Source organism: Carlito syrichta, unplaced genomic scaffold (genome assembly GCF_000164805.1).
Source record: "Carlito syrichta isolate Samal-C Ts95f unplaced genomic scaffold, Tarsius_syrichta-2.0.1 Scaffold303652, whole genome shotgun sequence".
Lineage (NCBI taxonomy): Eukaryota > Metazoa > Chordata > Mammalia > Primates > Tarsiidae > Carlito > Carlito syrichta.
Window position 1 is genome coordinate 230,144 of NW_007247748.1, and position 12,668 is coordinate 242,811.

A 12,668-nucleotide genomic window follows, 5' to 3' on the forward strand; every position below is an offset into this window, starting at 1 on the left:
CTCCCGGCCCGTCGTGGCCCGCGGTTCAGGCGCGCTACTCTTGAACACGGTGCTTATTTGTGCTGTGATGGACGTAGTGAGAGCTCGTTGATAAAGGGAGGGAATTAAGAAAAATGAGAAAACTGAGAACGCCACGCGCTTTTACACCCCTGAGTCGTCTTGGGTCGGCTTTTGGCCATATCGTCCCCCGACCACGTGCGAGGTGCGCGGCGAGTGGGGAGGGAGCTGCTCTACGCTGACCGCGGTGGGCGGAGCTAACGAGGCACGTGGCTTCGGTGGGGCGGCGCAGATTTCCTTGGGTCTGCTTTAGATAACTCTGAACTAGGTGGTTAAGTGTCTTCTTATCGACCTGCAGCCCTCCAGTCTTAGCTTATGGGATAGTTTGCTTAAACATCGTTGTAAACATGATGGAAAGCTTCTTGTTAAAGGCAAGCGTGTGTCCTTTAAGGCACCCGTGTTCTCTTGAACTGGTCTTCCTTTCTAATAAACTTCAGGACTTCAGACTTGCTCTGAAATTCTTTGCTGCAGCAAAATCAAGCACTCATGGAGCAACGGCACCCCATGCACGCCGACGTCATCTCGGTGAAGGGGCAAGGATGGCTGGAGGAGCACCTTAGGAGATGACTTAGGGAGTCTAGGCTTGGTAGCCAAAAAATGAAGGCTGGAGGGATGGAGTTGAGAGGAAGAAGGGGAGGCATGATGGAGGTCAAAAAGGAAGAGGAAAAGATCGGAAGTAGTGGTTAAAACGTTTAAAGGTTTCATAGGTAGGGCAGGCTTGGAGTGATAAGAACCAAGCTGGGGGCAAGGAAATAAAGTATTAACAATTAGAAGGTTCTCTAAGTAGAAACAGAAAGTCACCCAGGGGAAGGAAGGAGCTGAAGTGAATTGGAAGATTTAGTAGCCTGGAGCCAGCATTCTCACTGGAGAAATAAGTGAAATCAGCAGAAAATCCTTGGGGAGAGGAGCCTGTGAATAAGAGTCCTCAGATCAAGGATTCCATCAAAACCAGGATTTAGAGGAACAGTCTTCAAAGTAGTCAAGGATTTAGGTAATTTTATTGATCAGGAAAAGGCATTCTGGAAAGTATCCTTTTGGCATCAGGGACCAGTTTCATGGAAAACAATTTTCCACAGATGGGGTGGGAGATGATTTCGGGATAAGTCAAGCACATTAAACTTATTGTGCACTTTATTTCTATTACTATTACACTGTAGTATGTGATTAAATAATTACACAGCTCACCATAATGCAGGATCAGTGGGAACCCTGAGCTTTTTTTCCTGCAACTAGATGGTCCCGTCTGGTGGTGATGGGAGACAGTAACACTCGAAGTGTGTTGCTTACGTCCAGTTCACTCTATAATCTTGTTTTGGCTGTCACTGCAGAAAACCCTGCTTCACAAAGATAAAATGTTGGAAATGGAGGCAGGCTTGTCAGCTCTGATCTGACAGGAAATGGAGTGCAGAGCAATGGGGAGCTGCTGTAAATACAGATGAAGCTTCGCTCACTTACCTGCCACTTACCTCTTGTTACACAGCCCAGTTGGGGACCCCTGTTCTAGAGTACATAGTGGTAAAGTTAGGTTGCATGAGAAAGAGTGGAAGGTCGAGTTAGGGGAGTGAAGGTACAGAAAGAAATTTTAAAATGAGACTACAAAGGGGACTTAAACTTTAGGTTTTTGCCAGGGCTGACAAGGATGTGAGGCATGATAAGATTAGCAGGGTGGAAAGTTTTCAAAATAATTAGTCCCAGCTCCCCCTCATGGATGGAACCTGCAAGAAGAGGTGGGGGGATGACCTGGCCCTTTTCAACTAAAAAAAAACCATTGTTGTTACCTTAGGAGGTAGAGCCCAAGTTCCAGAGTTGCAGATATGATCACTGATAACACCTGTAACTTTGAGGGCAAAGACACTCATTTCCAAAGAAAGCACTCACTATAAAAGTCGAATCAAGCCGGGCTCAGTGGCTCAGCCTGTAATCCCGCACCTTTGGAAGGCTGAGGTGAGTGAATTGCCTGAGCCCACGGGTTTGAGACCCGCCTGGGCAGAGGAGACCTCATCTCTACAATAAATCAAAAAATCAGCCGGGCGTGGTAGCGCATGCCTATAATTCTGGCTACTTGGAAGGCTGAGGCGGAAGGATCGCCGGAGCCCAGCAGGTCGAGGCTGCAGTGGCCGGGAGCGGCCACTGCACTCCAGCCTGGGCGACAGAGTGAGACTCCAACTCAAAAAAAAAAAAAAAAGTCGAATCAGTCTATAAAGACGCCAAAACTTATTAAATATTTTTGTTTAAAAGTTTTTGTTAACAGAGTTTAAATACAGACAGTAAATAGATCAGTGGTTGCCAGAAATTATCGGAGTGGGGGGATGAACTGTTGAATAGGTGACACTGGATTTTTTAAAACAGACTTTAATTTTCAGAGCACATTTGGGTTCACAGCCAAATTGAGCAGAAAATAGTGTTGCTCTTAATTATGCTTGACAAGGTACGGAGAGAAAAAGATGAACTCAGCTTCAAATTCCCAGCTCAACCACCACAGAGCAGACTGAAAAGTTTCCATGTCTATCCTGGGAAAAAGGTCCTGATCTCCTATAGCCACAGTGCAGAGATTTCTGAAAGCCAAATCCGGACTCTTGTCCTGCACGCAGTTGGATTACAACGCAAATTGAATTCCCAACCTCTCAGGGAACCGCTGCTGTAAAGTAAAGGCAGGGATGGGGAAGAAGCAAGGTCCTGCTCATTTGAGTGGGAACCTATGGGAGGCTTTGAACCCCTAAATTCTGTGGATTCTTTGCAACATTCATCTGAGGATGTTAACCATGCTACCCCTTGAGGAGCCTATAATGGCCTCTTCTGAGATATTTGCCTTACGAGACATCGCTGATTCTCCTCAGAACCTCTGCTAGACACTTCTCTTTGCTTCTAGAACTATAACGAGACTCAAGTCCCTGCAGGCCTCAAAAGGTGAGCTGCAGAGTGTGACCCATGAGGAGATACATTATGTTCTAAAAGAACTGCCTGCGTTTTTTAAACTTACATAGACAGAAATCTGATGGATATGTGTGGGAATGGGTTTTAGGGTGTGGGATAACGATGGGAGGAACATAGAATAGAATCAGGCTGAATGTATTGACATGGACCCAGGAGACCCAAAATGTCACTGTGGTCACCATTTGAGTAGTGGCTTATGCAAGTCTGTCTCACAGTGGGCCAGTGGGTCCCCAAACCCATTTTGTGGTTGTTTCCCCAGTTCCAGAAATAACTGAGGTAGACACTCAGAAGCTGGCAGAATCCCCCACTGGTTCCCTGACCTGTGGAGTGAGAGCTCTTGTAATAGAAAAGGCCAAGAGGAAGCCACTAAAACTGCCTCTTCCTAGGAAAATAACAAACCAGAAGCAATATCCCATTCCTGGCAAGATTGCAGAAATTAATGCCATCTCCAAGGACTTGAACAAAGTGGGATTAGTGATTTCCAAAACATTCCCATTCAAGTAACCTATTTGGCCTGTGCAGAAGAAAGATGGATCTAGGAGAATGACCCTGGAGACTTAACCGGTGGTCACTTCAATTACAACTGCTATTACAGATGTGGTTTTGTTGCTTGAGTAAATTAACACACTTCTTGGCCTCTGGTTTTCAGCTATCAATCTGGCAAATGCTTTTTCCTCAATGACTGTTAATAAAGGTTACCAGAAGCAGTTTTCTTTCAGCTGCCAAGGCCTGCAATACCCTTGAATTAGTCTGCTCGGATTGCCATGACAAAATACCACAGACTGGGTGGTTTAAGCAACAGAAATGTATTTTTTCACAAGTCCTAGACAGACATGCCAGTAGATTTTATTTCTAGTGAGGTTTCTCTCCTTGGTTTGCAGGCAGCCACTTTTTGGCTATGTCCTCACATGGCCTTTGCTCTATGCATATGTGCAGAGACATCTCTGGTGTATCTTCCTCTTCTTTTTTTTTTTTTAAGTTGGAATCTCACTCTGTTGTCCAGGCTGGAGTGCAGTGGCATGCTCACGGCCACCGCAGCCTTGACCTACTGGGCTCAAGGCATCCTTCCACCTCTGCCTTCCAAGTAGCTGGAACTACAGGCACGTGCTGCCATGCCCAGATAGTTTTTCATTATTATTATTTATTGTAGAGACAAGGTCTTTGGCCTCCCAAAGTGCTGGGATTACAGGCTTGAGCCACCATGCCCGACTTCTTCCTCTTCTTATAAGTTCACCAGCCCCACCCTTATGACCTTGCTTAATTTTAATTAGCTCCCTAAAGTTCTTATCTCCAAAGATAGTCACATTGGGGGTTAGGACATCAACATAAGAATTTGGGGAGAACATAATTCAGTTCATAACGAACTGTCTTACCTTAGGGGTATATTAGACTCCCCATCCTGTCATATTTGGTCTGCAGGGATCTTGATCACCTTTCCCTTCCACAAAATGCCACATCGGTCCATTATATTAGTGACAGATTGCATCATCATAAATAATGACAGATAATGACTGACTGGACCTAGTGAACAAGATGTAACAACTACTCTAGACACCACCCAAATATGGACACCCAGTGGCTCCTTTTGCATGGCATGAACAGACAGTTCTCAAAGGAAGCCAACAAACACTTGAAAAAATGTTCAGCCTCAATAATCATCAGAGGAATGCACATCAAAACTATGCTGAGATAGCACCCAACACCAATAAGGATGGCTACCATCAATAAATCAAAAAACAACAAGCACTGGCTCAGCTATGGAGAAAAGGGGATGCTTCTATACTGTTAGTGGGAATATAAGCTAACACAACCTTTGTGAAAAGCGGTATGGCAATTTCTCAAAGAACAAAATGAGCTTCCATACAATCCAGCAATCCCTCTTCTGAGAATATACCCAAAGAAACACAAAGCACTCTACCAAAAAGACACCTGCACACCTTTATTGCAGCACCATTCACACTAGGAAAAACATGGAACCAACCCTACTGCCCATTGAAAGTGAACTGGATAAAGAAAATGTGGTACATATCCAGATAGAGTATTATGCAGCCATAAAGAAGAACAAAGTCATGGCCTTCGCAGCAACTTGAATACAGCTGGAGACCATCATACTAAGCGAACTATCACAGAAAACAACTGAATACTGCCAGTTCCCACTCATAAGTGTGCCCTGATCACTGGTTACACTAGCACAAGGGTGGGATCAGCAGACACTGGACACTGCTGAGGGGTGAGGGAGGGAGGAAGGAGGAGGGTACATGGCAGCACACTAGGTACGTGGTCTACTGTAGGGGAGAGATGGCCAGCTAGAAGCCCAAACTTCATCTGCATGCAACTACTTATGTAGTAAATACCCACTGGTACCCCACAACTCTAAAATAAATTTTTTAAAAATTAGAAAGAAAGAAATCCGACTAAAATTCAGGGACGGCTGAGCATGGTGGCTCACGCCAGTAATCCCAGCATTTTAGAAAGCCGAGACGAGAGAATTGCTTGAGCCCAAGAGTTCAGAACCAGCCTGGGATACATAACGAGACCTCGTTTGTACAAAAATAAAAAACTAGCCAGGTGTCGTGGCATGCTCCTGTAGTCTCAGCTACTAGGAAGGCTGAACCAGAAGGATCTCCTGAGCCCAGGAAGTCAAGGCTGCCTGGGGTGAGCCATGAGCCTGCCACTGCACTCCAGCCTGGGTGACAGAGTGAGACCCTGACTCAAAATAAATAAATAAATAAAATTCAGGGACCTTCTACCTTAGTGAAATTCTGGGGGGTCCAGTGAGGTGGGGTTTGTCAAGATATTCCTTATAAAATGGAAGATAAGTTGTTACATTTGCTCCTCCTGTTAACCAGAAAAGAGGTACAATGCCCAGTGGGCCTCATAATATGCAGACACCACCCAAATATGGATGGCTGTAGCTCCATAGTCCCTCTCTGGGACATCACTGAGGGCCAGTGGTAAAGCCAGTGGGAGCAATCCATGCCTTCAGGCAGGGTACCCAGTGGTTCCTTTTGCTTGGAAAGAAAAATGGCAAGAGGCATAACTGTATATTCACTTATGGGATTTGGCTTGTTGGTCAGGGACCAACTGAAAAGGAACATTACTGAAAAATCAGTGACAAGGAAATTTGGGGAAGAGGTATGGGAATAGATCTATCTCTCTCCCCACCCTCTCTCTTCTTTGAATGGGCAAAAAGCATGAAGCTGTTTGCATCTCATATGAATGCTCACCAAAGGGTGACATCAGTAGAGGAGGATTTTAATAATCGACAGGATAGGATGACCTGTCCTGTGGGTACCAGGTAGCCTCTTTCCCCAGCCACTCTGTCATTGCCCAAATGAGCTCATCAACAAAGAGGCCAAAGTGGCAGGACTCAGCAACATGGATTGCTCACCAAGGCCAACCTGCTACAGTCATCAATGAGTGCTGTCAGTAGAGAACAACACTGAGTCCCCAATATGGTACCAAATTAGCCAGCTGCAGGTAGCAGGTTGATTACATTGGACTGTTTCATCATGGTAGGGTCGGTGTTGTGTTCTTCCTGCAACGGACACTCTGGATATGGATTTGCCTTCCTGTACTCAATGCTTCTGCCAAAATGCTTCTGGCCACGGACTCACAGGATGCCATGCTCACCATTGTGGTATACTCTGCACATCATTTCTTCTGATCAAGGAGCTCATTTCACAGCAAATGAAGTGCAGCAATGACTCACACTCATGAGATTCACTGGTCTCACCGTGTTTCCAACCATCCTGACGCAGCAAGTTTGATAAAGTGGCAGGGTGGCTTTTTGAAAACTCAGATGGCCGGGCTTGGTGGCTCAGCCTGTCATCCCAGCACTTTGGGAGACCGAGACAAGTGGATTGCCTGAGCCTGTGGATTCGTAACCAGCCCGGACAATTTGGCAAAACCTCATCTCTACACTAAATCAAAGATTAGCCAGGCATGGTAGCATACGCCTGTCGTTCCAGCTACTTGGAAGACTGAGGCAGAAGAATCGCCAGAGCCCAGCAGGTTGACTCTGGGGTGGCCATGAGCATGCCATTGCACTCCAGCCGGGGTGTCAGAGTGAGACTCCAACCAAAAAAAAAAAGAAAAAACTGAGATACAGCACCAGGTAGGTGCTGTACCAGGTAGGTGGTAATACCTTGTAGGGTTGGGGTAGTATTCTCCAGGAGATAGTCTGTGTTCTAAATTAGCATCCAGTATACGTGCTGCTTCTCCACTAGCCAGGAGACACATGTCCAGGACTCAAGGGTGGAAATGGGAGTGGCACCACTCGCTATTACCCCTCGTGACCCACTAGCAAAACTTTTGCTTCCTGTCCTTGTGACCTTATGCCTTGCTGATCTAGAAGTCTTAGTTCCAAATGGAGGAATGAATGCTTATACTAGGAGACAAAACAGTAACTCCACTGAACTGGAAGTTAAGACTGCCAATTAGCCCCTTTAGGTTCTTCATGTCTCTGAGTCAACAGGTGAAGGGAGTTACTGCAGGGATTGGGGTGACTGTGCCTGGCTACCAAGGGGGAAATTGGGTGGCCACTCCACAGTGGAAGTAAGGGGGAGCACGTCTAGAGTAAAGGGCATTCTTTTTTTTTTTTTTTGAGTTGAGTCTCACTCCGTCGCCCAGACTGGAGTGCAGTGGCCGCTCCCGACCACCGCAGCCTCGACCTTCTGGGCTACAGCGATCCTTCCGCCTCAGCCTTCCCAGTAGCCGGAATTACAGGCATGCGCTACCATGCCCGGCTGATTTTTTGATTTACTGTAGAGATGAGGTCTCACTGCCCAGGCGGGTCACGAACCCGTGGGCTCAGGAGTAAAGGGCATTCTTTATGCAGCTCTTTGAATTACAGTGCCCTGAGATTAAGGCCAATGGAAAACCAAAATAACCCACTTCAGCAGGACCGCTAATGCCCTCAACTTTCCAGGAATAAGGGTTTAGGTCACCCCACCAGGTAAAGAACCACAATCAGCTTAAATGTCTGCTGAGGACAAATGGAATATGAATGGGTAGTGGAAGAAAGTAGTTATAAATACTAGCTACGGGGTGGGTGTGGTGGATCACACATGTAATCCCAGCACTTTGGGAGGCTAAGGTGGGGGTTTGTTGAGTCCAGGAGCTCGAGACCAGCCTAGGAAACATAGCAAAGACACCATCTCTCCCCAAAACAAGTGTGTTTTTAATTAGTGGGCATGGTAGTACACATCTTGTAGTCCCAGCTACTCAGAAGGCTGAGGTGGGAGGATTGCTGGAGCCCTGGAGTTCAAGGCTGTTGTGAGCTATGATCACACCACTGCACTCCAGCCTGGGCAACAGAAATGTGACCTTTTTGCTAAATTCAATAAATATCAGGTATGACCACATGCTCGGTTACAGAAATGAGGACTGTAATAAGCTGGGAGTGATGATTCATGGGAGGCCAAGGGAGGAAAATCACTTGAGCCCAGGAGTTCAAGACCACCTTAGGCAACATAACAATATCTTGTGTCTACAAAAAAACCAAAAACTCCACAGGCCATGGTCGTATGTGCCTGTAATCCCAGCTACCCGGAAAGCTGAGAGAGAGATGCAAAATCTTTGTTTTTTCCCACTCTTATTCCCATATATCATATAAGATGTATCTATAGGATCTCAAAGGGAAGAGTAAACCTTACTCAAGTACTTTGCATCATTCTCTTCTGGGAAAGGGTTAGTACATTTTTGGTTGTACCAAGGGTAGTTGTATCAGATTAGGCACAAGAATGATTGTACTGCTATTTGGAGGTTAATTGTGGTTTAAGGAGATACGTATAGGTACCAAGTTGACAAGCAGTTGACTGCCATGTGTAATTTTATGTGTCATTGTGGCTAGGCTATGGTAGCCAGGTGTTTGCTCAAACACTAGTCCAGGTGTTACTGTAAAGGTATTTTGTAGATGCGACAAACATCTACAATCAGTTGACTTTAAGTAAAGGAGATGACCCTCAATAATGTCAGTGGGCCTCATCCGTTCTGTTGAAGGCCTTAAGAGAAAAGACTGGCGTTTCCCAGGGGGAAAGGAGGGATTCCGCCTAAAGACTGTGACACGGAAGTCCTGCCGGAGTTTCCAACTTGTTGCCTTCCCTGCAGATTTTAGCCTTGCTAACCCCCCACAATCACATGAGCCAATTCCTTTAAGTAAGTTCCTTAAACATGTATCTGTACATCCATTATCTATTACTTCTGTTTCTTTGGAAAACCCTGACTAGTACAGATGGTTTCACTTGGTTTTGTACTTCCTGCACATGAAATTACACAACACATACTTTTTTTTTTTACCTAGCTTATTTTGCTCTGTGTTATATCTGTGAGATTTATTCCTACTTTTCTTAGATCCGTCCATTCAACTGTGGACGCACTGAGGGGTAAGACAGATCTGCCCGTCCACGGTGCCATATTAGACAGAAGCCAGCAGGTGGCACTAAAAGATTGCACGTGCAAATTTGAACTGCCCTGTAACTGCAGAGTCCCAGGTGTCTGTGATAGATGAAATGGCATATCATCACATTGGAAACAAAATCTTTATATTTCTAAATCTGATGCTAGCTGACTCAATAAACTTTAAGTGTTCGGGACACAGAAGACTTTGACAGAAGCAAGCTAGGGTGATGGGTGAGCAGGGAGGGTGTGCTTTGCTGTAAATCCAGCACTAGGGAGGACCAATGGCCTGGAAGAGTCTGAGATTTTACCCCACTTGTCAGCTAATGACAGGTTGTTACAGATTAGCGGATGCTGGCTGAAGCCATGTTATAGTTCACAGCAATAACAGTCTCTAGAGTATCCATATTTTATTGCCCTGTCTCCCTGAGCCCCAACATGATGGGGCCAGATGACAGGAGCTGGCAACTCTGGATGATCTCTGAGCTTGGGGACCTGAATATTTGATAATGGGCAGTAAGCCTGCCTACCCATTTGCTCTGGAAGGAGATACTCTTCTGTCCTCCAAGGGTGTAAGCAAACTACCCTTTGCGTTGGACAAAGACACTGTTGTCTGTCTTCAAGGCTGTCCACTGTCTGAACATTCTTGAAAAGGTAACCCAGGACAAAGGGGAACAATGCCTCGCTCATTAAGATGTGCAGTCATGTGAACCAGGCATGCAGACTTGTCTCTAACAGGAGGAATGCGGAGGGCGAGGGAGACCCCTTTCCCTGGAAAGCTTCACAGGGGAGAAAGAGTATGTCGCTGGGACGAAGAGGGCAGTTGCAGAAGAGGCCTCCAAGCCTTCTGAGGATTGACATCGGTCCTCAGGCTGGAGGTGGCAGCCTGGGCAGCAACAGATGCCTGGGGCCTGCGACTTTCTGTGGCATTCCTCTTAGGAGCGTCTGGGCTGTGGCGCCTCCCTCTTGTCTCCCCATAGCAGAGGAGACACCCTCTGCTTCTTGCTGCCGAGCTCTGGAGGGAAAGCCTCTCCAAACCGAGACACGGTTTCCTTTCTGATTGAGGCAGAAAGAGAGACAAATGTGGCCATGGTTCTCTCAAAGGCAGAGGACAAGGTGGCGGGAGCCAGGTGGGCCACCTTCCTCCCTGAGGTCAACACAGTGTTTAGAGAGAAACCTTGGCTATTCCAGCCTGTCTCTTAGTGTACAAGCAGTAACATGTGGGGTAGGGACAAAGGACTCGATCTCTTTCCTGTGAAGGGGCTGGTGGGCATTTGTGGATTGAATTGCCAAGGACGTGTGGTCCAGGCCTAGATGCCGCGGTGGTTGGGGTTAAGGGAAGGACGGATCTTCCTCAGCTACTTCCCACTATGGAAAAGAGAACAGACGTTCATTGGTAGAAAGGGCCCAGAGACATGCTAGTCCGATAGTTTCTTCACTGAGATTCTGGGACTGCTCAGGCCTCCATAAAGGGGTTCTGGGGTCCAGCTTCTTCCAGTGTGACACATTTGACTCACCAGAAGTTGTCCGTTAAGTGGGGAGCAAATCACTTCCCGGAGATTAAGTAACAGGACAGATCCATCAGGAAAGATTAGACAAGAAGAAGCCAGTATATCCGGGCGGGGACAGACACAGGTGAGCGTGAGGAAGCAGTCTTTGAGCCAATGAGACATGAGGCGCTGTGTGAAGTGAGTGTCCTCGAGCCACTGTGCAGCGCGGTGGCAATATCAGTGACCATGGGATCTGGCAGCCTCAGCCTTCTCAACTGTAACCTGCAGGAAGGACTCTTGATGATTGTTTTGTTTTGTTTTTTTGAGTTGGAGTCTCACTCTGTCACCCAGGCTGGAGGGCAGTGGCACGCTCCCAGCCACCACAGCCTCTACCTGTTGGGCTCCTGCAATCCTTCTGCCTCAGCCTTCCAAGTAGCCAGAACTACAGGTGCACGCTATCACGCCCAGCTAATTTTTGATTTATTGTAGAGACGAGGTCTCACCAAGTTGCCTGGGCAGGTGGGTCTTGAACCTGTGGGCTCAGGCAATCCTCTCACCTCGGCCTCCCAAAGTGCTAGGATTACAGGCTGAGCCAGCGGGCCTGACCTCTTTATGATGTTTTATGCCAAGAATGTAATACTGAAACAACACTGTAAACACAGTTAGGTATCCCTATTTATATTGGCTTGGGTGGGGAGAGAGAGAAAGAGAGACTTATGATGGGCCCTACCAACATCAATTGTAAGAATCGTCCGATATCTACTTTCAATCTCTATGTAAAAGGAGATAGGAGAGTCCATGCTTCTACAAATATTCCTCATGCTATTGTAACTAATGTTTGCAACACTTCTTCCCCTTAGAACCGAAGGCAGTTACTATTCCCAAGTTCTCACGTTGTAATGGGGCTTGTCCTGGGACCCAAGGAAGGAAATTGAGTTTTCAGCGAATGCGATCACTACCCCAGGGCCTGGTTATTTGGGACAGCTGATGTGTAATTCTGTAGTCTAGGGAGAGATGGGAAATGTTTTGTAGGTCAATTTTAAGAAGCTGTGGAAACTTTCCAAGCTCTTCGGGCTCCGGGATTTTAGGTGAGGACTTAGTCCTCTCTCTGACATCTGAAAAAGTTGATTTTGATCAGCACGGCGTGGTATGCTGAAGAATGGCCTCCAAGTATTTCCACATCCTAATCCCCAGAGCTGGGGAACAGGTTACTTTACATGGAAAAGGAGCTGTGCAGAGATGATTAAGTTAAAAATCTTGAGATGGGGAGATTATCCAGGTTAATTTGGGTGGGCCCAGTATAACAAAACAGTCCTTATGAAGGACAGGGTCAGAGTGATACGACCATGAGCCAAGAAATGGGGATGGCTTCTACAAACTAGAAGAAGTGAGGGAGGTGCCATGGTCTGAATGTTTGTGTCTCCCCAGATTTATGCATTCAAATTTTTTTCCTTTTTTTTTTTTTTTTTTTGAGTCAATCTTACTCTGTCACCCAGACTGGAGAGCAGTGGCAAAATCATGAGTCACCACAACCTCAATCTTCTGGCCTCAGGCAATACTTCCACTTCAACCTCCTAACTAGCTGGGACTAACGGTGTGCGCCACCTTGTCTTGCTAATTTTTTTTTTGTAGAGATGAAGTCTTGCTATGTTGCCCAGGATGGTCAAGCAATCCTCCTGGCTTGGCCTCCCAAAGAGTTGGAATTACAGGTGTGAAGCACCATGCCTGGCCGTGTTTTCAGTTCTAACCCAAAAGGTGATGACAATAGACAATGCAGCTTTGAAGAGA